Source organism: Triturus cristatus, chromosome 6, assembly GCF_964204655.1.
Source record: "Triturus cristatus chromosome 6, aTriCri1.1, whole genome shotgun sequence".
Classification (NCBI taxonomy): Eukaryota; Metazoa; Chordata; class Amphibia; order Caudata; family Salamandridae; genus Triturus; species Triturus cristatus.
Window position 1 is genome coordinate 664,151,322 of NC_140589.1, and position 26,222 is coordinate 664,177,543.

Sequence of the window (26,222 nt, forward strand, 5' to 3'; positions counted from 1 at the left end):
CGAATTCTTTCCCAGCACACGAGCCAATTGCAGATTAAGTGTCCTGGCTGGGAGACGCAACATCGCTGTCACTCGCCGCTGCAGAGGACGGCCCCTGTAACACCTCGCAGAGTACGTCAATGGAGCACAAATGAACTGCCAAAAGCTGGTTTTGAGGCAGCTGGTGCTGTAGTCGATACTTGAGTGTTAGTGGTGGAGCTGATGCTCAACCCAGTTGTAGTGAACGGCTCCTGCTGGTTCTCAAGGAATGCTGCCATCAGTATAGGAATACGCTGGGACACTGCCGAGCATGGAACCTCTAGGCTTCCAGCCTGGTATTCAAATCCGCAGGTGTGTCTGATGCAAGTGTCAGACAGAGATCCAACATGCATTCTTCACCGCAAAACAGGCATTAAAGAACAGGTAAGATGCAGTCCATCCAGACTGGTCTAAATGATAGGAACCAAGAGGTGCACAGTTCCCGTAGGCGAGGTATGCCCAGATGCTGTACCATGCGTTCACGGTATTTACGCTCCAGGAGTGCTTTTGCCATCTCGCTGGTGATTGTCATTTCTGCTATACAATGGATGGCCCAATCAGGATTCCTGCTATAGAGAACAGGATCAGCGGAAGGCCTCCAAAAATGCTTCCCAGTACAGAGTGTATAACATTTGGAATACTCCGAAGATTGTCTGAAGGTACTTAGAAATCCTGACCCTATGGTCTTAAATAGGTGTACAATACTACTCGTATCAGACATATTAAAGATACAACCCACCATTTCTGTGAAATGAAAGGGGCAGTTTGTACTTATAAGTGTCTGTATCTCAGTCGAGGTCCTTGAGATTTGAAGATCAAAGGTCTCTCGGGCGGAGGTTAAGGGTACGGTTTGCTGTAAAAGCAGGGTTTTCAGTCTGCTCTAAGTATCAAACCGTATAAAGGAAACATTCGACGAAGGCCATAGCGGTGCCTCCCTGACTGTACTTATTGGGGGAAACTATACTTGCATACAGCAAGTAACCCTAGAGTTCACAGTGACCAGATAGGCAATGCCCGGAAGCATCCCACAGCAACCTTGATCGTTCAGCATCAAGTAACTCCCATTCGAGAGCAGCTCGAATACCGGTGTATTCACAGCTGCTGGAGTCCCTTTCATGTGGCAGGACAAGTTTGCTACTGAACCATTAAAAATCTCCGTGCAGGGAAATATCCTGGCACATGAGAGAACAGCTTAAAGCTGTCTTGCAGTTAGTACTGCTTAGAAACACTTCTCGATCCCCACTCCGGCATCGTAATCTGTATGGTAACTCCCAAGATTCCTTAATGTATTCCTTACCCATTTTTCATATTTGCCTGCCTGCCTTTGATCAAGGCAATATTGAAACTGAAAAGTAGTGACCGGTTGAGTTATGTGGCCATGGGTTAGCCATTCCGTTGATGGTGATTCTGCTACCGTAAATGATAATCTATCCAGTTTTTCAATACGCAACATGGTATATTCTGCTCCCCTTTGTACTATTTCTACCTGTTTATCTGTTAGATTGTATTATGTAAACAGAGACGTACTGTTGATAAAAAGCCAAGGCACATAGCCTGCACGCAAAGATTGCAGCGTCCAGCTTAATAACATAATAGAGCGTAACTGAGATTGCCAGTGTTGTAATATGGCCAAAACTTACTCCGTTTCGTCTATCGCAGAAGATACAATGTTGCCTAAGGAATATATCCTGGAGGTCAAAGTTGTTAACCCATTGTCTACTACAGCAAATGCCTTTTCTAAGTTAATACAGTCCACTTCCCGTATTCTCTCAGCGGCCTCTTGTTGGGATATTTTCCAAATATTATTGTAGGCCGCATAAATGCCAGCATAAATGAAATGTTTTGGACGTGGTTTCCTGGGGCCTAGTAAAACAATTCCTAAGATCCATATCTTGTGTGTGTGTAAGGATAAGTGCTGTTTCACCCAATCAAGGCACAACTTCCCAACACTGTAGGATGTCACTATCCCTGGGTGTTCTCTTTGTACATAGCGTGGATCTGGCCTATGGATACCGAACCCTTCGGTGGTACCCCAGAATCTTTGCTGACATCTATTTGTGTCTATGGGCCAAACCATTTCGGGCTGTCTCAGCCCTTCTTCAGGGGCGGCACTCTAAAAGGATAAGGCCAGGAGTCAGTTTCAGTATTAAAACAAGAAACTACAGTTGAGCTTAGTAGTGAACTATTATAAAAAGGTGCCCGAAGGAATACTGGATGGTACGCTCAAGGTGACTAATTGTGTGAAAAGTGCAAATTAGTAGGTTCCGCTTGTGCTCCAGAAGAGTTAACCAGGTTGTTAGTGACTGCAAAAAAAATGTAATGTCACTGATCGTACCAGAAGTGATAGAGTACTCGAATTAAACTCACTGAGTGTTCATGTGGAAACGGGAAACTGAACGTGTGTTAGAATCTAACCCTAGTGTTTGTGTTATTAAAAAACATAAAAAGAAACGAGAAAGAAAAGGAAAGTGGTTACGGTTGTAAAGATCAAAATGGTCTGCCCGATTTAAGGTGGTGAAATCGAGAGAGCTGTTTGAAGAAAAGATTCAATAAATTGAAATGATCTCTGAACAAGTTTTGGTTCAATTTGTTTCACTGACAAAGAGAATTCATCTCTCATCCAGAGTGCAATACGAGTGACACTTTCCTATCCAGGAGCATGCTAACCTTTCGCATACTTGATATCCCCACTCAGGGGGATTTACTCGTCTGCACCAATTACCAACTCGAAATTCTGTCTATTTCGTCGACACTGAGTGCGCACCTTTTGTTATTTCTATTGCTATGGGCCAAACCAACCATCCTTTCCAATTAGGATCTGATCTATTGTACCGTAAAATGTCCTCTATTTCCACCCCTTCCTGTGAAGTTGAATTCTGCCCCCCCTCCATCTGTGATGGTGATGGTAACCGAGGTGTGTTCAGGTCCTTCTTCTTGGCTAGTCCAAGACGGGATGTCTGTTGCACAGTGTCATTTAGAAATATCATCTGCTGTGGAATGAGTCATGCTCTAAATAGCGATTCTGTTCCCTGGACTTGCCAGTCTCTAGAACCCCAGACTGATTTTAAGTCTATCGTGTTCTTCCATAGGTCAAAACCCTCTTCAGACAACTGGGCAATAAAGGAAGCAGAGTAAATCTGTTTGGTGTTTGTCAGCATAATTTTCAGTGCCAATGTTGGTGTAACTTTATAATAAAATGAATAAAATGACGTCGGGTCAGAAGTGTTAAACCCTGAAACATATGAGAATTTCTGTGTAAATGTTCGCGAATTACCTTTAGGTGGTGTAGGGCAATGTTCCCACTGGTGGTACTCAAACACATTTCTAGGTTATATAGATTTGTGCAAGAAATGATGACCATAATTTTGGTAACAGTACAAAGTGTCATAGTCTGAATTTCCTTCTAACATTCAGTGTTCGGAAATGCAGCTTTTTTCTCTAAATCAGACAACATGTTATTAACCGTTTCAGAGTCCCAATCATCAGAAAATGTACTGGAGGTAATGATATCACCTAATGAAATTTTTAATACATGAGAAAGTTTTAAAAGTTCAGTCAGGCTGAAATATCAAAATCAACCTTGTCCCAAACTATACCGTCCGGTATAGGAACTGCTGTGATGTTCACTGATGACAAGTCTCTTTCTTCATGATGTGAGGACTGATGTGGTTTCAGAATCAAATTAACCTTTTGGGCAGTAAAGCTTTGTTGAAGGTATAGTCCATTATAAGCATGCTAAAAGTTATAACTAAGCCTAGCCAGAAAAGAAAGAAAAGTATCCCAGTAATTACCCAGAGTTCTACCCAAGGCGATACCAGGTAAGTCTTTTTGAGAAAGTTCAGAAAGTTCTTGACTTGTTGCTTGCGTGTTGGTTGGTCTGGCGGTGTTTCCGGTTCAGTTGGATCGAATGAAAACATATCAAAGTTTATGAAGTAGCCAGAAGCAATTCAATCAATTGTAGGAATTGCATCAGGATTTGTTGAAATCGTAGATTGTTCTCGTCGAGGCATGTTGATGTAAACATCAGTATTTGGTCTTATTGCAACCTGTGTGTTACTTTGAGTTCAATTTTGAAGTTGAACTTCGGGTTGAAGGGGAACGAGTTCCATAGCATTGTTGCATAGTTCTTCATTCTGTACAGGAAGCTCTTCAAACGTGATGAGTCTTTCGGTTTGAACTTCTTGGATTGTAGCTAGAGGAGAGCGTCTGCTACTGTGGAGTCCACAAGGCCTACTGTTCAGTATCGGCCACATAGTGTGGTTTGATTAAGTCGATTGAGACAAATCGTTTCTTCTTTTTCCCGGCAAGAGACGGCAAAAGTACAGCTCTTGTTCCTTTAACTGCTAGGACAGGTACAGGCTTTCAGTATGATGGTCAAAATTCTTTTTAATCCGCTATTTTGTCTCTGACCAGATCCCCGACCTTTGGGATCCAGACAGGTCTTGCCGTGATTGCCTTGACTTTACCAGTAGCGATCTGTTTCAGGTGGACGTTGCTTTGTTGTGTCCTGGATTCATTTAGATCCTGTAAAACAGCCAAACGATCATGGATATCAAATGGTTTCCCATCCGCCACTGTGCCTTCACAATCAAGATCAGGTACCCACATTCTTGTCCCAAATAGGACCTCATATGCAGTGATGCCCCCTAGAGAACTTCTTGGCTGGTTATTGAGTGCACGCTGTACCCCATATAGATGTTGACCCAACTACTGCCCTTGCCTAATACCCTAGCTGTTAAATATTGCTTTAGATCCCGGTTTTTCCTCTCCACAACCAAATTTCCCTCAGGATGGTACGGAGAGGAGTACCACAATGCTACGCCCATACTTTCCATGGCCTCTTTGTATGCCTGAGAGCTAAATGCCGGGCCATGGTCAGAATATAATGTGCCAACTGCGTATGTACTTATAAAGACTCGCAAATCTTTGATAACAGTTCGAGCGGCAGCCGAGCGCTGAGACCAAACCCATAGAAATCTTGAGCATGAATCCACTATAACCATGATATACTTGTAGGCCCCATCAGATTGTAAGGGGCCTCAGTGGTCACGCAAGCAAGAGGTTTGTCTGATTTTAATAATGGTGTTTGTGCCGGGCGTGTTACGGTAGAGTGTTTCAAGACATAGTCTTTAGTTTGTTTTGTTAGACCTAGCCACCAGTAGCGCTGTTTTAACAATGAAATAGTCGCTGTAACACCTGTGTGCACAGAACCCAAACCCTCATGTGCTGCTATTATTAAACCTTGCCTACGATCCATATTTGGTATTACTCTGTCCCTCACTCCAGGAATCTGATCACACGGAATGTTGTTTGCATCTAACTTGTAGGAGTACTTGAGTGGAAATTTCTTTGGTACTGCTGAGCTGTCTTTGCGTGAACTAATGACAGCCATCATAATCTCACCGTTTATCCTCGTTTTTGAATGAGTGATTGCAGCTACGGAAGCTGTGCGTACAGGCCCCTTTGCAGTTTCATCAGCCAATGAATTCCCTTTAACGTGAATGCCACCTCGTTGATGACTCAGTGTGTGTATCACATGAGCCCGCGGTAGTTCGTTTTTCAACTCGACTACCTGTGCCCATAGCATTTTATGCTTAATTGTGCCACCTTTTGCCTCTTTGAACCCGCTTTGTTCCCAATTATGTAAATATTCATTGTATGACTGCACACAGTAAAAAGAATCACACACAATTAGTGTGGGGAATTTGTGATCCTTATTTACAAGTGCCAGTATCAGTGCTTTTAACTCTGCCAACTGTGCCATGCAGTCTCCTAAAGATTGCGTTTTGGTGCAACTTGGATGGAACTTTCCATCCCGCATGCGACCTTTAACGATAGCACATGCTGCGCTGTATTGTTGCTTACTCCCTATGGCCGGTTGAGCAGATCTGTCAGTGTAAATTATATATTCATACTGATCTAGAGGCAAGAGTTAATTTGGTAGAGGATATTCTTGTTCGTATTGCAGAAATGCTTGTGTTTTGAGACTTGGATCAAATCTGTATTCAACATATGTTGCAGTAAGAGAATTAGCCCATTGTATCCATCTTTGATGTAATGCTTTTGCATTTGGAATGCTAGCCTTTGTAACAACCACTAAAGCTGGTACTGGTGTTACGACAATTATGCGTTTTCCCTGAGCCAGTGCTCTTTCTCTTGCTACAGCGGTCTGAACTGCTGTCAGGATTTTTTCTGTTGAAGTGAAACGCATTTCTGCATTTGTGTACACACGTAATTTGTATGCGATTGGTACCGTTTCGCCTTCTTTGAGGGTTAAGTAAGTGTACCCGCATTGACCCGCTATTACACGGCTCACTAGGTTGCCTACAGTCACTCGTGTCTGTAAGTGTTTGACAGCAATCCTATCTTCTTGTAGTGAATGTAGGATGTTTGTGTGTTCCTGTGTCCAATGTCTAACTGAAAAGTCAGGTTTTATTAAGTCGTAGAAAGGTTTTACTCTTTCTGCGGAATCCAAAATGTATTTTCTGCCGAAATGTAGGAATCCCAGTATTGATTGTAGATTTTTTAATGTTTTTGGAGGCTGGAGCAGCGCACACTCTTCTAAAAAGTTAGCTGCCAGACTTTTTCCTTCACTTGAAAGCCTATATCCTAAAAACAGGACATTGAGGTGGACGATTTTTGATTTTTTTAAAGTTACCTTTGTAGCCCTCAGAGGCGAACCCCATTATTATGGTGCTCACCCTGGTCATGTGCCTCTTTAAGTCATTGTCCGTCAGATAAATATCATCCACATAGGACAATGCTTCCTCATCAAAATTTTGGAGTAACTCAGTTACTCTTGCTTAAAATACCCCCGGACGGTTCTTCTACCCCTGGAGGAGATGACAAAATTGTCACTGGGACCCTAACGCAGAGAATGCAGACAAATACTTGCTTTCAGGTGCTATATTTTGGCAGAAAAATCCATTTGAGATATCAAGTGTGGTTTTGTATTTTTTCCACACAATGTTATTCATTAATGCGGCACTATGTGCATTTTGCACAGCGAAGGTCTTTGTGCATGTGTTTAAATGTCTGTAATCTAAAATTAGATGATATGTATTGTCAGGTTTCATGACAGGAAACAAAGGATTGCTCATTGGTGAGGTGCATGTTTCAATGACCCCTTGATATTCAAGTTGATCTCCCTGACCTGTTTTTTAGCTTCTTGCTTAATTGGATATTGCCTCTGCGCATTTGGTGAAACTTTTAACGGGATCACGTGGTTTGTTGAATTCTCATCCCATCCGGCATGATTTTTGTACAGTGCTGAAGCTAGGGCAACCGCCCACTCCTGTGCATATACGTGTTTAATGGCGGCCAATCTTGTTCTGCTAATAGGATGTCATAGCCAGATGACAGATTTTCCCAAAGAGACCTTTAACTTTCCTGGGCTTGTCCCCCTTCATTTGGAGTGTTATTTCATGTATTTTATGTGGGACGCTCACCCTCGTATCTGGTGTTTCCACCGTGATGTAAAAATTCAAGTCCGTTGTCACCAGAAATTCCATCAGGTTCTGGCGAGCTACTGTTACTTCTGCCGCACTGTCTCACATTGTCTGAGCCTATTCCCCGTTCAGAAGTTGTTTCCTCAGAATTCTGGGTATGTCTGTTCTTCAGGCCTGCAACTTCCTTCTTCTTAAACTGAGGTTTTGATTTTGGCTTTTCTTCTTTTTTGGAAGTATGGTCTTGAGCATGCTGCTTGTCTCTAGACTTTGTACACTCATCTTTGTGTTCTGACCGTCCTTCTCTCTCTCTGTGTTTTTCGATAAACCCTGAAAGGAACGAGAGGAACGTGTATCAGTATCCTGATACCTGTCAGGTTTCCTAATATTGTCCCTATTCCTGAGATTATACCTATTTTCAAAGACCTCCTGTGGAGGAGATCTTCCTCGTGATTGAGATGTGTTTCCTTTAAAGTTTTGTTGTTTTTTATTATCCCACTTCTTTTTAGAAGTAGTAGGTGTCTGCTTAGAAGTATCCTTTTCAGGACTGCCGATCAGTTGTGGTTTTAAAGCTTTCCCACCCAAACTGTGTCTGCCTAATTCTGCATATGCAGTTTCAATTATTTTGGGTAGTTTGTGTTGTTGTTCTAACGACTGAACTCCCTTAGGCGTTGGCGGATGGCCACTGAAGCTGCTTCCCCTTTAATATTGGCTAGTATTATGGCTGATACCTGGTCATAGTTATTTAGTAACTTCATCCCTAAGTTCAGAGCAGGCTCTGCTCCGTACTCGTACTGTATTTGTCTTAATACATCCGGTATCACAACTAATGTAGGAATACCATGAGTCCTGGTATATATGGCAGCAAAGACTGTACCCCAAGTGGTACAATCTTCTACTTGTGGTGTTATCCCCATGGGCAAGCAGATTGTTAGCATTCTGTGTTTTTCATATGGGGTAGTGTTCAGGAATACTGCCTCGAGCTGAGTTATTTTCTGAGCTACCCAGAATGGCATTTGTTCCTGTTTCGTGGGCATTTTGCCCATGACCGCGAGTAACGTTTGTGGTGTATTTTTATTTGCTGTACCCTGAAATTGGGTTCCATTTGTTGCAACTGTTGTTGGTTGGACTGTGAAAGTCCTCATGATGAATTGCGTCGGGTTTCTGTATATTTTGATTAAATCTTTGTGTTGTATGAGTAAGTCTGCCTGTGGCATTGTTTCAATGTCAGGATGTAGTGTGTAGGCCGCTAATATCGGCCATGTTGCCCCCTCTCCTCCGAGCGGGCCTAATCTTGCTCTACTTCTGATGTGGGGTAGGGCACTTTTAGATCAGTATAAATGTTCCTGGTAAGTGAGTGGAACCTCTATGTCCTCGAACGGACCATATTCCACTGGTGCCTCTCTTTCCGTATAGTAGTGAAATGTTTGTGTTCTTGCATCTGCTGCTGGGAATGTAACCCATGAATAAAATACATCTGTTTTGTTTGATTGGTGTGCCTCAATCATGAAAGCTACAATTCCACCCCTAGCTTGTAAACCATTTTCTAATAGTTTTAGGGTAATTGTATGTCTAAATTTAGGTGCAATCTGAATTGCATTCACATCTTCTCCAGCTGAGACGTGTAGATCTACTATTTTATCTATGCCCTCGGTCATTTTTGTAAAAGAAGTTTGTTCAAGGCAACTAAGATAAGGTTTTATGCACAATTTTAGGAACACAGTGTCCTTCAATCTTGATTAACCAACAGCCAATAAATAGGATTTTTTGCCTACTCAGCTGTGGCAGAGTTAGTGCCCACCCACTCCAGACGTCTCTGGTGTTTTGTGAGTAGGGGTCTCTGAGAATAGCACGACTGAACTACTCGGATTCTACTGTTAAACAAGTACCCATGCAACTTGGGCGCCATGTTGTGTAGTTCCTATATTACCTATACAGGACCTGTGCGTTTGGATAACATAAACTGTGGGTTTGGTGGCAGACTGTCTCTGAGCACCCCCACCGAGAATGTTAGCCTGTTTGCATTAGCTAGCTCACAGTGCCACTAGAATCTCCTCTTATCAGGAAGAGAATAGTTTCGGGCAACCTTGGAACATGACAACCCTGATCCCTCAGGATTGTGGAAACAATGTACTACTTTTCACTCAGTCACTCTTGCTCACTTATTCTGTCTCAGAGAGTTACACAGAAGAAACAGTTGGGCGTGTTACAATAAGGATTTATTGCACAGTTGTTCTTCTAGTGTAAAGTATATGTGCTGCATCAACCAGTAGCAGATATATATGATTAGCAGTACAGTGAATATAAAAGGATAGTACAGTTCTACCATCTTGCAATAAGCATGAATAAATACATGAATATAAAATGCAGGATAAAAAGTGTGTGTACTCCTACGATGCCTATCTAGATGTATCTAAGTGTACCTACCATGTGAGTAGGTGTGAAGCCAAGAATCCCTCTAGGATTTAGTCGAACCCCCTTACCTGAAGTGAGAGAGTGTGGGACCTCGTCCTGGTCTCGAGTTGGACACCCCGCAAGGGATGTGTTGGACCACTGTAAGCTGGAGCGGCTACAAGCAGGAGACTCTGGTCAGTGTGTCGGCCTGGAAGTCTCGGTTCCCTCTACTAACCCTAGCAAGATGTGCTGTATTTATACAAAAAGTATCTAGGGTTTCTTTGTCCCTTGTGTCATGTATTAGCCATTGTTGGATTTGAGGATGATGTATGGGATGAACCTTGTATGTAGATATGGTGGGGTAGGTGGTGTAGCCCCTGTCTGGTTTCCAAGAACCCTCATGAATATTCATCCATACTGTGTGAGTCCATTGATGAAGTTATAGGACGCTATTGTTCAGGAAAAACCCTCCTTCTGCACCCAGGACTAGAACTAGGTAAATGTTCAATCCTAAAGGCTCGTTACTGTGTAGTATAAGGGAGGTAATGTAGGTGAAGGTGTATGATATTACCTGGGCCATATACCTATACGAAACATAACAGGACTAGTGCAACTGTTATGCATGGGATTTGGGATGAGTACATGAGTAGTAACTCGATGAATCCGTCATTAGATTAGTGATTTGACACACATAATATATCTCGACCTCCAACGACTGAAGAAATAAAAAGAACACAAAAATATATTAGATTTTTTTTCCGAACACTAGGCAACTAAACAACATGATTTTATTTTCTCCAAAACTTTAATTCAACATACACAAATGTTTTATTGTTGATTTCCTGTTTTCAACTTTCAACAGTGCTTTGTATGAAGACTCATTAAACAGTGGGAAAAAACAATCAATGTATTGAAAAACAAATGTGCTCAGTAGATCATTATAACTATGTCATATTGTTCACTGCATTCACTACAAGTTGTTTAATACTGGCTTGCTTACTACCTTAATGAAAACAACTATATGGTAAAAAAAACTCTGATATTATTATGTCTGTCACAAAATATCCAACAATTATGAAGCAGTCTTCATTTTCACATATCCTTTTGTAAACATCATCCATGTTAAGCCAAATGATGTCTAAACTGTTCTTAGTCCATGCATGAAAAACATAACTCATAATACAACGTTGAAGTTGCTGTAGCAGAAATAAAAGGGGACATTTATTTAGTGGTGAAGAGACTTTTCACATGCAACACAAGTCTACTGGTATTATAGTACCTCCCTTTACTTTTTATCTGTAGTAACACAATGTAGTCCTCAAATTTGTTTATGAATTCCTTTCCCACAGTTAAAAAGAGTCCTTCCTTTCTAACAGCTTGCTGTAGACAATACCCCCAATAGGCCAAATAATGTCTCAGAAACACATAATCCATACATATATTAACACAATACCACATTTTCTTATCTTAGACTCTGCTTAGAACTTCGGTTCTAGAAACAGCAGATGTGAGTTTGGTAACTTTTTGGTTAGTCTCTCAATTGTCTGTCATTGCATGCCGTCCATCCTGTTTGACATCTTAAATATCTTGTGTAGTGTCTAGAGGTTATATTATTTCCTTCATGAAATATGATTGCTATAGTTGTGAAAGTTCTTTTTGAGATGGAAATTTGTGCAGCTTTAAAGTTGGTAATTATAGTTCCTAACTTGGGACCAGCCACTCTGCATTGTTGTAGCATGACTATGATTTATTTTCCATACCGCTGTAGAAACAACATTGACTTAAGTTCTGATCTACAGTTTTGACAGGTCATATATTAATGGGTGTTTGTGGTTAAATTTTCAACTGGCACAGCTTCACAATCTGGTAATGTCAAGTAGATGAATCATTCTGAATTGATTTAGTGCTAGACGTAAATTTGCTATGTTCACAGTTATGGGTCCATTTATAGGTTAAACCAAATAATTCATTGATATTCACATCTTCGTCATCTAATAGTCCTTGCATTACCATTAGAAATTGTTGAGCATCCTGCTGAAGAATTTGAGAGAACACTACTGATCCAGTACAGTCATCAGTGAGTTTTCTTATTCCAGTAGCAGAATGTATAATACTTCTATCACTTCTTAATTCTTCAAGTAAACTACACAGTTGTGAAGACATTCTTCTATCTTCTCTTTAGTAGAATTTGTAAAATGAGGTAAATTATATAGCCCATTTAACAGTAAATTTGCATAATAGTTCACTTTAGATTTATTATCAAAGTGATAGCCTTGTATTTCATCATTGTGCTCTAGTTTTCTTTTCTTTTCTCCTTGTTTTTTTTTTTTTTTTTTTAAAAACCTTTATTCGTGCATCTTAATAGAACAAATACGGGCCTACAACCGTCAGGCCGGCCACGATGCGGTTAAGCACTGATACCAACATTACATCCCCTGTGCTTCAACGGTCAAGATTAACAACGAGTTATGAGTGATATACTGGAGAGATCCTTGACACCAGGGGAAGGAGAAGTGAAGGTTAATTTTAAGTTTTTAAGGTAATTTTATCAGGGAAAAAAGTCAGTGAAGGATAAGAACAAAAGAGATTCGAGTCCGCCAGATAGCTTCACCATACGGGAGAGCAGCAGCATCATTAAAACAACAATGGAAGTAAAATCTCAAGCAGTGAGGCGGTGCAGTGATATAACAGGATAGTCACATGAGCAATTACGCACCCCTCCAGAGCCGCCCCCACTCAATCCACCCCACACCCGGACCCCGAATCGAAGCAAGTATAGCGCAGAGACATAAAAGAAAAAGGCCCATAGAACTAATTAAGAACAGAGTATTACCCCCCCACCCTACACCAATGCGGAGGCTACGGCCTGCCCCCCCCCCCAGCATAGTGCCTGTCGCCCAATGAACCCGAAATATAGACAAGAGAGAAAGTAGGAATAGAGTAAAGAAAATAAGAAGACAGAAAAGAAGGTGGGGAGGAGCCCACGGAACACCAGAGCGCCCCAAACCATCAGCCAGCTATGGCCTCCACACACTAAGAACCCACTACGCCAAAAACTGCGTGCGAAAATAACGTGTCACAACAATTTAAGCGAGGGAAGACAAATCGCGACGAGTGCGCACAACACATACATACAGTTCCAGTCCCAGTCCAGCCCGTCCATGAACCATGGCGATATAAGTCATTCTAGCCCTGGCCCGATCGCGGGCTTGGGATTAAACCAGCCCCTACATGAAGGCCCCGCATCCCGAGCAGACAAAGACAAGATGGCCGCTTGTGAGAAGATGGTGAAGTAGGATCACGAAATGGCCGCCGACCATCTATTGAGGTCCCTCTTTGCACCACATAAAATCCAGACCTGGCAAGTAGAGTACAGGAGTTCCACAGAAAAGAAGCAGTAGGCCACCGCGGACGATTCCTCGAGGCTGTTAGGTATCGCTCAGCAGGATACTCTTGCGGACGCGGTGAGGCAGGCAACAATGAAGCAGGCAGCCATGACCAGGGGAACAAAGTATCCGCAGTTGAGCTGGAGAGCGGTTGATCCTGGGTACCGGGAACGCCGGATGCAGGCACCAGTGTAGCACAATCATACACCGCCGTTGCGTCCCCGCAAGAGGACAAAAGCACTGGTAGACCCACGCCTTGTTGATGACAAACAGAGCGCTCACAACCCGCAGCCGACAGTATGGAGTCAAACCGCTCACTCAGCGCCTGCAGGCCAGCACACATGTGTAGTCGAAAGTCCCGCAGGACAGCCAGAACGGAGCCGCATGTCAGCGGAAGCTGGGCCCCCACATCGGCAGCAATCCGGGACGGCACTGTGGAGCTGGCGTCCGGAAGAGGGAGGGCGTAATGGGCAGCGGGCGAGACCGGAGCATCACCCCCCAGCCGCGAGCAGGCAATCAACGCCATGTTTTACCGCTGTACGGTGTAATGGCCAGGGGGGGGGGTCGTGGCAAGGAGTCAATTCCCCTCAGGTCTGCGCCGCAACAGGGAAGGCCGACAGTCGCCTCCCTTCCCACGGGTTCTCTTTGCCGCCGGCTAGGCAATAGAAGAAGGGGGTCAGCAGCCTCCCACAGCGCGGTCCTCAGAGCGGGGCAGGAGACCCGCCGCACCGGGGCCCACCCCACAGCTCCAGCCCGTCAGGCGCAGGGTGCAGAAGGTGTCCGGCCGTCCCTCCCCGGGCTCAACCGGCGACGATCCGTGGTGCGAGGTGAGATCGGGACCGCGGGGCTCAGGTTTGCACTAGCGGGTCCGGTAACTGCAGAGCTTCCAGGGGGCCGGCAAAGGCCACAATGGCACAGGGGTCCAGTGCAGAGAACAAAAGCACCCAGAACTCCGGCATCCGGGCGGGCTGAGACTCCGGGAAAGCGGCGGCGCGGTCAGCGCGTCTTCGCACACGTTGCACCTCGAGAATCGGCGAGGATGGGCATCAGGATAATAGTCCGAGGCCAAGGGCCGACGGAGCCGGGCGCTCAAGCGTCTGCTCCGGTCGCCATCTTGGCTCCTCCCCTCTCTTTTCTCCTTGTTGATTTTCTTTTTGTTCATCTTTCTGTTCAACTGTGATAGACTGTTTAGATATTTTCCGCTTTGGACACAGTATTGCTGTTTGAACCACAGATACTGGCTTAAATGAGGTGCATATTGAGCTCTTAACCGATTATATTCTGTTACACAGCTCACTTCAGCACTTACTTTCTTCTCATCAAAAATAAACCAGACAATGTTTTCATTTGTGACAAAGCAACACATGACATTCCCTCTTTGAATACACTAATACCAATCTTAACAAGACCTGTATCTACACTTAAACCTTGCGATTTATGAATACTGCATATAGTAGAGAGACTGGGAACAGCTTTTACTGGTCAAACAAGTCTTTCACAAATAGGAAACGTACAACTACCAAACTGCTTAAGTTCAACAATATCATCATATTTTATGGCTAAGTATTACACATAATTTCTGTTTGGATAATTAACAAATTTCATATCTTTACCCATGGCACCATTCACTAGCCCTTCATCAACTTTTAAATTATGTCGTAAGATTACACACATTTTTTTAAAGATTTGTAACTTTTTCTAATCCTCTTGTTTTCGACACGGACTTTTCTAAACTATCTAATTTCGATTGTAGTTTTCCTGTTAGTAGCACTGTAACTCCTTGATGTTCCATTTTATCATTTGCTCTAATTTCGACAATCTCTTCTTTTTCTAGTTGCAGTAATTGTTCATTTAATTTACTACTCTCCTCAAGAGTTGGCATCAAACAAACAATAGGCTTCTCTTCCTTAACAAAATTGTACATTACTTCAGCAGCTGAAACATTAGTTTCACACACATTTTTGATGAGATGGGTTTGTAATACTGCCTTTCCCTCTTTTGTGAGGACTCCCACTCATATATCCTTTAGTATATCTGCATAATGCATATAAGATGCTTGGCGCATATTTTGGATTAACTCTTTGTATTGAAGTTTTTCGCAAATGTTTACATTTCCAATTCTTCCTATTGAATTCCTTGTTCCATTATGTAGTAGTTTGTTTAATACAGGTTTTCCTTTTACAGGAGTTAGTTGTAGCAGGTCTCCAAAGACTATTAAGTGTTTTCCTCCAAAAAGTACATCATAGTCAGTTTTTAATATATGCTGCATTCTTGAATGTATAAAAGCTTGCATTAGTTTAGACACCATACTGACTTCATCAATAATTAGTAGCTTTAATTTCTTTAATACTCTTCCCACTTCATGACACGCATCACCAGATAATGTTTTGTATTGTAATTTGTTGTCATGTTTAACAGGCAGCATTAACAGCTGATGAAGGTTAACTCGTTATGAGCACCTAAACCTGTTGGTGCCATGACAAATTGGACTCTGTTCTCTTCTGTAGGTAACTTGTCAGTACTTCAATCAAGAAGCTTTTTCCAGTTCCAGGTTGACCACTTATGTACTATAGAACTGGTCTATATGTAGAACATGCACACTTTTTATTCTAATGGTGAAACCCATGTTCTACTTTACCTTTTACCTCTTCAAAAATGTCTTTCTGATCTGCATTCAATTGCTGTCTTAGTAGTTCTAAATTCACAGTTTCCTGTCCTACTTGCTGCATTGCACTCTCCACCTCATTCATAGCTATTGCAGCTTCATTTTCAATGATTGGCTTCCCAAGTGGATCTTGACTTCTAGGTGTTTTTAACTTTGACTGCTCTGAGAACTCTCTCTTGCTATCTCAGCAGCAATTGTTTCTTCTTGTTCAATTTCAACTCTCAACATTTGAAGATACAGTGGAAACACAGAGCACTCAATGTTGTCCTTCACAGTGTTGAAAGAGTCTTCATAACAGTCAAATTCTTCAAGTAGCTCACTTTCAGTTTGCCATGGCATAAACAACTGTAACACGGATAAATAGAAAAGCTCTCTTTTTTCTGAAGTTTCGCAACTTAGCTTTCAATGGTTGCTTAAATGTCCTTTGTTATGTCTCCCTAAACATCCTTCCATCCAGCCACAGCAAATTTACCTTCATCTGTACTTTCACTGACATTACTTCTGAAAGTATAATGAGGAAGTATTTCATAAAAACACATGCTTTCCAGATGGTGACTTCTTCTTACATAGTACGTATCCAGCATGTTACTGTTCAAAATATATGTACGGTGTGGCTCAAATTGTGCAAGATATTACATTTCACGAAAAGACTTCAGTACTCTGTTACGAGTATAAGCAAGCCCTAAACTCACCCATAGAACTCCTCTATTTTTAGAAAACAAACTAGCTGAGCCGTAACCAGTCTGCACATTCATGGGAGCCTAGCTCTCTATGAGAAATCATTTTCAAACTAAAACTGTACAGTTTCTTCATAAGACTCTTTTCTGCTGAAATCTCCTCCAACATCTTTCATCTCCGTTTTCTCTGACTTTGTTATATAAGATGTGACATACAGAGCAACAGCAATTGAGTTGTCTGCAACAAACTGCACATCCACGTTTGCATTCTACATCTTCGGAATCACAGGGTTGAAGTCATTAATGTACTTGGAGGCCTCTGTTCTTCTTAAGTTGTATGTATTTTTATGGTGATTTCCTTGTAAGTGTATGTCTAACTGCAGACAAAAAGCTGTTGACTCTTCCTTGTGAGATGGCAGATCGTGGGAATCCAAAACAATATCTTGTATAAAATTTCCCTTTGGCTCTGTATCCACGCTGAAGACACACAATTGATAGACGGAATGCAGAATAAATCAAAACATTCTCCCACGGTCAAGCGATCCGGATCTTCGCTGACCGTATTTTCTGCATCTATGATTTTGAAATCATAGAACTTGTTGTCTTAAAATGTTGTCACAACTCTCCTTTGGGATGTAGCAAGTTACATACTGCTCAATAAAAGACAACATAGACTCATCACTGTCTGTTCTAAACTTTGGGGCATATTTTACCCACAACAGCATGTGAATATCGGGAGCACCTCTGGCTTGGTACTCTTCACACTAAAATAAATCAATCACTTCATCAAGAGGAGGTTTTGTTTTGTTCAAGATGAAAGCTATCATTGCTTGAAATCTGTGATTAAAATATCTTCAAACATTTGCAGCGTATAGTTAGCACAATTCTCCTGGTGTCTTCAGATGAATGTCTTTTATATTTGAATTTGCCTCCTGCAGGAATTCTAGCAGGTCATCCATAGCATATTCCGAACAACTCAGCATCAGGAACCAAGTAGGTGCTCCAAGGTTCCTCAACATGCACTTGGGTTCACCATGGCGCCGATACCAATATTAATTAGACCCACACTGACATGCCATTTGGTTTATTAATTTGTATTCGAAGTGCTCATATTTTCCTTTAACTTTTTCCAAACGTTCTCTTGCTGATATTATGCAAATTAACTCCCTTTTTTAGAATTTGATTCACAGCGTATGAAAGGCAAGACAAGTCACTCTCAAATAATAGGTGAAATATATACGGAATACACTGACAAAATGTAGAGTCTTCTGAATAAATTCTACTACATCTATATTCAGCTGAAAGAATTTGCACAGGCTGCTCGTCATACCTGCCACCTACTCCAGTAGGAAAAGATGTGGGAAACACTGAGCTTCTAAACTTTTTTCTCACACACTTAATGGAGCTTCTTTTGCTTCCCTTATATGAAACAGCCCAATGACATCAACAATATCCTCTTTAGAATGCAAAGTGTGGATGCTATGATGTTCATAAATTTCTTCTGTCCTGGACTGATCCACCTTCTCAACCTGACCTGTTGATGGAAATGTCTGATTCTCCATATGTGTGATATCTTGCAGGCTTTCCACATTTCTATAGTAAACGTTGTTTTGTACCAGATATAAAGTTGCTTTTTTAACTTTGGTAACATCTACTAACTCCTGCTGTATTGTCTTGTTCTTGTTAGGCACACCATTTACAAGAATTACTAGTCCTTCCTCTAAATCTCTATCTACCCCTACCGTTTCAATGTTTTTCTTGACATATAATGGCAAATATACTATGCTACCTTTTAGACGTTTTTGCAGCTGTGTTGGGGGTAACTTGCCTGTCTTTGGCTCCATACGTACTGTAGCCTGAAATGAAGTTTAGTTTGGATAAGAATTGACTCCTAAATATATAAATCTTGAAGTGCTTCTGGAATGGGAACCAGTTCTAACTTGTTATGCACAGCTCTACCAGGCATTTTATTATCCTCTAATTTATTGTAGCAGTACTTGCATGGACAAGTGAAATCTTTCTTCTACAAATAAGCACAGTGTAAACTTATTCCAGTTATCATTATTCTCTATTTCACTTTTTAAATATAACTCAACTGCTCGCGTTTGATTCTTGTAGGGAAAGTGTCGATAGCGTATACAAACATATTCTGGTTTTTCAGCACATACTTTCTTAACTTTTGTAATCTCTTTTTCAAAACTATTAACTGTAGTATCTGTGTCCTGTTCTACAACTCCTCCTGTTATCAACTTTTCAATTTCACTACAGTCCTGTTCTGGACCAAAGAAATGAAACTGCACATCATCACGAACCTTTTCTACCTTTGCCACAGTGCCATGCAAAGTGCCCTATTCATTTCTCCTAAACATAAAGCAGGAGTTTTCACATAATACAGCCTTCTAATTAAAGTTTGCATTGTTGAGTGGTGTACAGATAACATTCTAAAATGATAAAATGATAAAATGTGCTTTGGCACACTTTCTTTGGCAAACAAGCTAGTGAGTGTCCCTGCAAATTTGTATGCCTTCTCAGCTTGCGAGGATCCAAACCTTGTAAAGTACTTATTTTGTGTTTTAAACTTCGCTTTGGAAATATATGTAGGAATTTCCTTAATATATCAATGGATTGCTGTCTAATACTACAAATACTTTACAATTCCATTTGTATACAGGGTCTGACTGCGCCTCCCTTGTACTTCTTCTGCAATACCTTCTACTACATTTCTAGGTACAATCACCTCTTGTCCTATAGGACTGCCATTCTTCATTTCATAACATCATCCGGTTTCATTAACCCCTTCAGTGCCCGCCCCTTTCCCCGCCCTGTGCCGGCCGTTGCATTAGCGGGCGGGGTCTATGACGAGCTGGACTCGTCATGGGCACAGCGCAACCGCGGCCCATGACGAGTCCAGCTCGTCATGGGCACTGAAGGGGTTAATAGCATGAACTAATCTGTTATCCTGGAGATAGCTTTTGTCATTAAAGAAAGGCTCTCTATTAGAAGAATGTATACATTCTACACTAAAAACTGTACAAAAGCTACTTCTATTCACTAATCTTTTCTTCTGGTTTTGTCTCTTCATGCACAACACTATTTTGTCAAGAGTCTTCATTCTATTTAGAATCAAAATGAAAAGCTTCCTCTTCAAACTAAAGGCCATATCAAATACTCTCTCAACTCGTTGTCTCTGTTTCAGTGCCTCTTTACTTCTTCATAGTTCTCTGTAGATTTATAACCACTGCCCTATGAAACATTCTCACTCTGATTTCTTTAAACGGCTTCTGTCGTGTGGTAAAGGTGTGTACATGTCTTTTACAATATTTTCTGTTCTTAAGGTGTACAGTTTGTCCACTCTTACTGTTTCTCATAGTCATAATTTCTTTTTTTTAATTTTTTATTTTTTGTAACTAAGTGCATATACTTTTGAGAGATCACTTTGTCCACAAACCAGTAGATTTTTTCTTTCACCACTTTTTCTGCATTTTGCTTCTTTTGTAACTAATTTCTGCAAACATACTGAAGTTGCTTCTGTTGCTCTTTCGTCTGAGCTTTTTTAGGCATTGTAACTGTGTGTAGTTATGTGAATATTGTTCTGTAAAACAAGTATATTTTAATTTTAACCCTAGCAAATCTACCAACTACTTTACTACTAACTTACACATGATACAAAAACAGTTTTCATGTTATGTTGCAGTTTTAAATTCGCAGATGAACCTAAAAATATTACTACATGCACTTACTTCAATATAACAAACACAGGGCAAAACACAAAACTTTATTTATTAGTTACCTTTCAGCACCCTCTTGTACAACACAGTTACAGCATATCTCACTTCTCCATGGTGAAAGAACAGTTTATCCCTTCTGTAGTAAATTTTAAAATGAACATCAAGGCAAGAAGGAATATTTACAAGCCCCATGCACTTTCCGGAGTGTCACTTTTTTTTTGACACACCGGCACCGCAATGTGGTGCTCTATATTTACAAAGCCACACTGTATCGCTTATCATGGCCTTATATAAACAAGTGCTTTTCAGGCAGCATTTTGCGTGAAAGTAGCATGGCCTGGGTGTTGGTCCCCAGGGGAGGTATAGGGAGATGCAATGAGAACAAATACATTTCTTTCTTCTAATTTCTTCCTGTTTCTATGCGTGCTGCAGTCTACAGCACACATACAAAGAGGAAAATACCTCTTGTGATTGTTTTTGTACAGAAAAGTCTCCCTTCCTGCTAAAAAACAACCATCCCCACTACACAGGCACCCTTGCATTATTGTGCTAGGGTGCCTCCGTTGGTGCATGGCAGCCAGTCCTGCACCACCACAGGGGAGAGCATAGGAATCCATCATATTATTGTAAATATGACGCATCCCTGTGCTTTGAAAGTAATGCAGCATGACACAGTCAAATGGCTTGCAGCTCCACACTGCATTGCTTTCTTCTAAATTTAGTCCCAAGTATACAAGTACATACAGTGCCTCAACACTATCAAAACAAACACAATATAATAGCTATTGGATGCCTCTCTACCACTGTGTCAGTGCTCTATTTACTATCTCAGTACTTTTCTACTTAAATGTATCAGATTTACATTTTGGGAAATGGTGCATATAACAATCTGCACGTTAATATCTATCAAAGCATACACCTCACTAATTCTTCCAACTACATCCAAGAGTATGTCACAGCTTGTATATATAATTCACCAGATGGTTCTAAAAGACTACATATTGTTCAGTAAAACTTGTGAAAACATGTATTTGTGGTTGAATACATGAATACTCCTTGGATGAATGAATTGGTGCATACATAGTACCTAGGTGATTCTGTGAAGATGCAGATACTGCCTAGATGATTCCCTGAGTATATCAGAACTCCATGGGTCGTTCCATATCTGCATAGTTACTGCCTGCATGTTTACATGAGTATATCGCTACTATCTGGGTGTTTGGATGAGTGCATGCAAAACAGCAGTGAACAACAAGGCCAGTGGCCAAGGCAGGGTGCAGAGTATGTCCATGAGAAGCTGTACAGGCAAGGGCAAAACAGCATTGAACAACAAGGCCAGTGGCCAGGGTAGAGTGCAGAGCATGTCCATGAGAAGCTGCCCAGGGAATGTGTGCGACTGTACCTTTCCATGGCCAGCAACACAGTCAGGGGGCAACAATGTGCAGTACAGGCCCTCCTGTGTGAGACACAGGTGTGTGAGGGTGACTACCACTCAGACTTGGCTGTCAGGCAGACTGGGAGCTGGCTGTGCCTTGGGGACTGTCGGGGCACTTAAAGGGGAGAGAGCGGAACAGCTGAGGTAGAGTGATCAGTGTCTTGGCAGGCTGGAGGACTGCTTGGACCAGGTGGTGTAGTGGAGGTGGAGTCATGCAGACGGGAGTCACGGTGTGGCTGGGAGATTGTGGAGGGGTGCCCTTCCACTTCTTGGGGATCCTAAATGGCCTTGACTGACTGTGGATCAATGGGAAGTGATGTTGGCACAACAGGCACACTCACCACCACTGCTGCAGCAGGTGCAGGCGCTGGCAGCCCCTCTGGTGATGTGCTGGACCCAGCGGAACACTTTGCCTTGCTTCGCCTCTGCCCCCCTTTCTCCTGTTCTCTAGGTGTCACCCCTACAGTCCCCTCTGGCCCCTGCTTCACTGGGCTTGGAATGGGAGTCGAGGTGGTTGGTGATACTGCCTTTGAGCCCTTCCCAGGTGTACCCTTGGCATGCACCACATCCTTGGTGGGCACAGACACTGTATGATTATCTTTGCGCGATTCCTTGGGGGCAGGAGAGTCCTTGGATGGGGATGCCACTGAGGCATGTGTGCCTGAGGTCTGCTGCTTTGCTAATTGTCACCTGGTGTCGCCCAACGGGCTTTTCTCCCTGCGCTCTGGGGTGCCTTTGGTCTTCTGTGGGGATGGTGTCTGCGCATGGGACCGCTTGGGTTGTTGCTGCTGTGTGCTCCGTGTGCTGTATCGTGACTTTGATGTATGTGGACCATGGTCACTATCGTCAGACATGGCCACTGCCAGTGGGGTGGACAAAGGGACTGGAGCTGGACTGTGAGAATGTGCCTGTTGCAGGGCAGACATCACTGTTGATGATAAAGCCTGGACTGTCCGGTGTAGCCCACCCACGTCGGAATGCATGCCCTCCATGAAGGCAACCACCTGGGCCAATTTCTTGTCGTGGTCAATGAAGGCATTTAGGAGAGTTGTCTGGCCTACACACAGCTGGCGCAAAAGGTCCACAGACTCAGCACTGATGACAGCAGGGGGGACAGGGGCAGGGGCAGCAGTGCCAGGGGTGAAGGAGACTCTTCCCCTCTTACTGAGGTGGACACGGGCAGCACCAGAAGAAGTGGCTGGGAGGGTGGGCAATGGCCGCTGTGTGGTGGAAGTCGATGCAGAGTTCCCGTTCCCTGTGCCCTCCAACATGGATGCATCCCCACTGGCATCGGATGATGTGGTGCTTTGCGTCTCAGGCTGGGACACCTCAAGCAGACTCCTGTCCCCCTCTGATGCGCTGGTGACATCTGTGTCACTGGGCCCCTGGGCAGCTGTGGTGCTAGTTTCACCCCCCACTGGTGTCCGTCTCCTGTCCCTCTGTAACCACAGGTGATGCTGCATGGGAGAGAGAGATGTAGGGTCAGGTCAGTGGCAAAAACAGAACAAACATATGCAAGCAATGCATGACAAAAGTTGAGCAAATCTACATGTTGTACACCACCCTGTGCAATCACATTGTGCAAACTCACTACATAGACTCAAGCAGTGCATGGAAACTGGAAACTCAGGCATGAGTGAACCATGTGATGACCACACAGCACAACACCCTACTTGTGGCTCTGTTCAAACAGACACACAACTAGTTTTGAGCACACCTAGGGACATGATGGGTGTACACAACTTGTTGCCAATGACAGAACTGGATGTAACAGGAGGGGACAACACAGACCCAGACTACAACATGACAGTCCACAATGGACATTAGCCCATGCCACCCACCATGTCGTACCTTGGGGACAATAGAATGCTGCATGTTGCTGTAAGATATCTAGCCCTCCCCAATATGGGTGCACACAATGGATGCATTGATGTACGCACAGTCAGATTGGGCACTGCCGTTCCCTCCCATGGGATTCCCAAGACTACACCAATGCAGAAGAAACCTGAAGAGCACAACTCAGAATGTAATGTGAAAGTACAGCTTCCAAATCAACTTTGTAAGTACAGGTAGGGCAAATGCATGCCACAGGCACCCAGGCCAGCAGCCACTTACATGCCACAGCATCACACTACCAACATCACAGAGGCCAGCGCTGGCACAGGCTCTGTACACATGCAGCCACTCCCATCCAAAGTCAGACTCCCCAAATGCTCACCCCTGGCTTGCTGCTGATGCTCCTTCTAACGTGCATCCAGCTCAGACTGTGTCACCGCCAAGAAGCGCCCCATTAGTGGTGTCATGCTGCGCCGTGTCAGATGCCCAGTACGAGGAAGCAGCCCAAGGGTCATCTCTGCTACATTCTTTGCCAGCCGGCTGATGTCATCCCATCTCTTGTGGCAGTGGGTGCGCCGTCGGTTTGAGACCCCCAGGGCTCGCACCTTCGCTGCAATGGCCCTCCACACAGCCTTACCCTGGTGTACATTGAGCTGCAGGCATGGGAGACAAGAGGGAGAAATTATCAGGTATACAGTGCCATGTAACAACATCTATCAGTATAGCAGCAAGATACAACCAAATCACATATCCAACGATAGATCAATTAGAGACTATAGTACAGCCCACATGTGGCCACTGCATGGGAAAAGCTGATGTTAAAGAATGCAGGTGTGAGGTGGAACACAGTCCCTGCACATCTCACACACATGAAGGATGCCAGCACTGAAACCTGCCTGCCCACATCTCCAGTCAATTGTTGGGTTGAGCAACACATACATCACATATCAACCTGTGTTGGGGGGGTGACCCACTGTGTCCAAGACTGCGCAGCCCTCGATGTCCCTGCCCTGTGAATAGATAACTGTGTCATGGATATCACATCGAGGGACATGATCTCACAAATACAAAATCCCCTTCACAAGGGCGGTTGTGTGCAATCTACAGTGCTGAGATGGGCCACAGCTGGAGTGCAATGTGAAAAGACTGATGTCGTACTCTGTAAGTGAAGTGATGTGTCCTTGTCTCAGTAGACGGGGACTGTGAAGGCCAGCTGGGCTCACACTGAGATGGACTACAAGGGCACACAGAGCCATCCAGCCAAGCAATCACTGTCCTGACTACAGCATTAACAACCCTATGTGTCACTGTATGGCTGACAACACAACACAGGTCACTAATACTTACATGTGCAGGGAGGGAAAGCTGTGGCATTGGGTGCACACACCCTCCCATTGTAGACAGCATGTCAGGCAGTGCATTACACTACTCCACACTCCCAGGCACATACTGCATCAGTCCACTACATGTGTGGCCCCCCTGCCCTACCACAACACTGTTTAAGACTCATCACGACATTTGGGGCACCATATAGCCTTGGGTACTGTGTGAGCACCTCGTCCACCAGGACCTAAAGCTCCTCGCTCGTGAAGGGACTGGCACGGATCTTCTCTGTCCTTGCCATCACTGTGGACGTGGGACAACAGCAGGGGATTTTGGTGGCGAGGGTCCCCAGGCAGCAGTCCCTGGAGGCAGCAGCAGGTGAGGGGTGTCAGGCAGATGTCCCTGGAGGCAACAGCAGGTGATGGGTCTCAGGCAGCAGTCCCTGGAATCAACAAAGGAAGGCCTGCTAAACCTATATGATTTTACAAAACGCAATAAAGTCAATATCTAAAGTGAACCACTCTTGCTGGACCAAACATACAAATAGTGACACAGATCAAGTTATCACATTTTTATTATTTTGATTATTTTAAAGTGATAGAAAAAATCATGAATATATAAATAATATATTAACAAAACGTTAAACTAGCATAGGGCATGAAATCCTATAAATCAATGATTCCCATGGACAATCTAGGACACAAATCATTCAAACATTCTCACTTTCACTAAACTCATACAAACCATGAAAACACACTAAACATACATCCTAAAATCTGGAAAGTAATCATTCAGAGGCCCAGAGTGCATGGCATATTCGATTTTTATCCCTATCAATTGTGAAAATGAATATCCTATTAATGATAATGGATGACCAAAAACAAAACAATTGTCCTTTGATTTGATATAAATAAAGGTAAGGTACAGAGCTCTAATAAATTTATAAAATTCACATTAATATGATATCACACTAAGGAACAAATAAATTCAAAACGCCGACGCGCGTTTCGGTGTAACACGCCCTTTCCTGGGGTAACACCTTCGTCAGGGCGTGAAATTATCCATGTCTGATGTCCATGGGGCCGTAGGGCTGAGGTAGCAGGTTTGAAAAAATCTTCAAATGGCGAGCTGGGTGATGGAAAATATTCATACGTAGATTGATTGACTATTGGCTAGAAAGCAGTTCTGATCAGACAATGAGAAGGGTTCACAAATGCCGCTAAACTGATAATGGGATGTGCAGTCCTAATAATTAGGTTGGTTGACTCTTGGCTAAAAAGCAGTTCTAATCAGACAATGAGAAGGGTTCACAAAT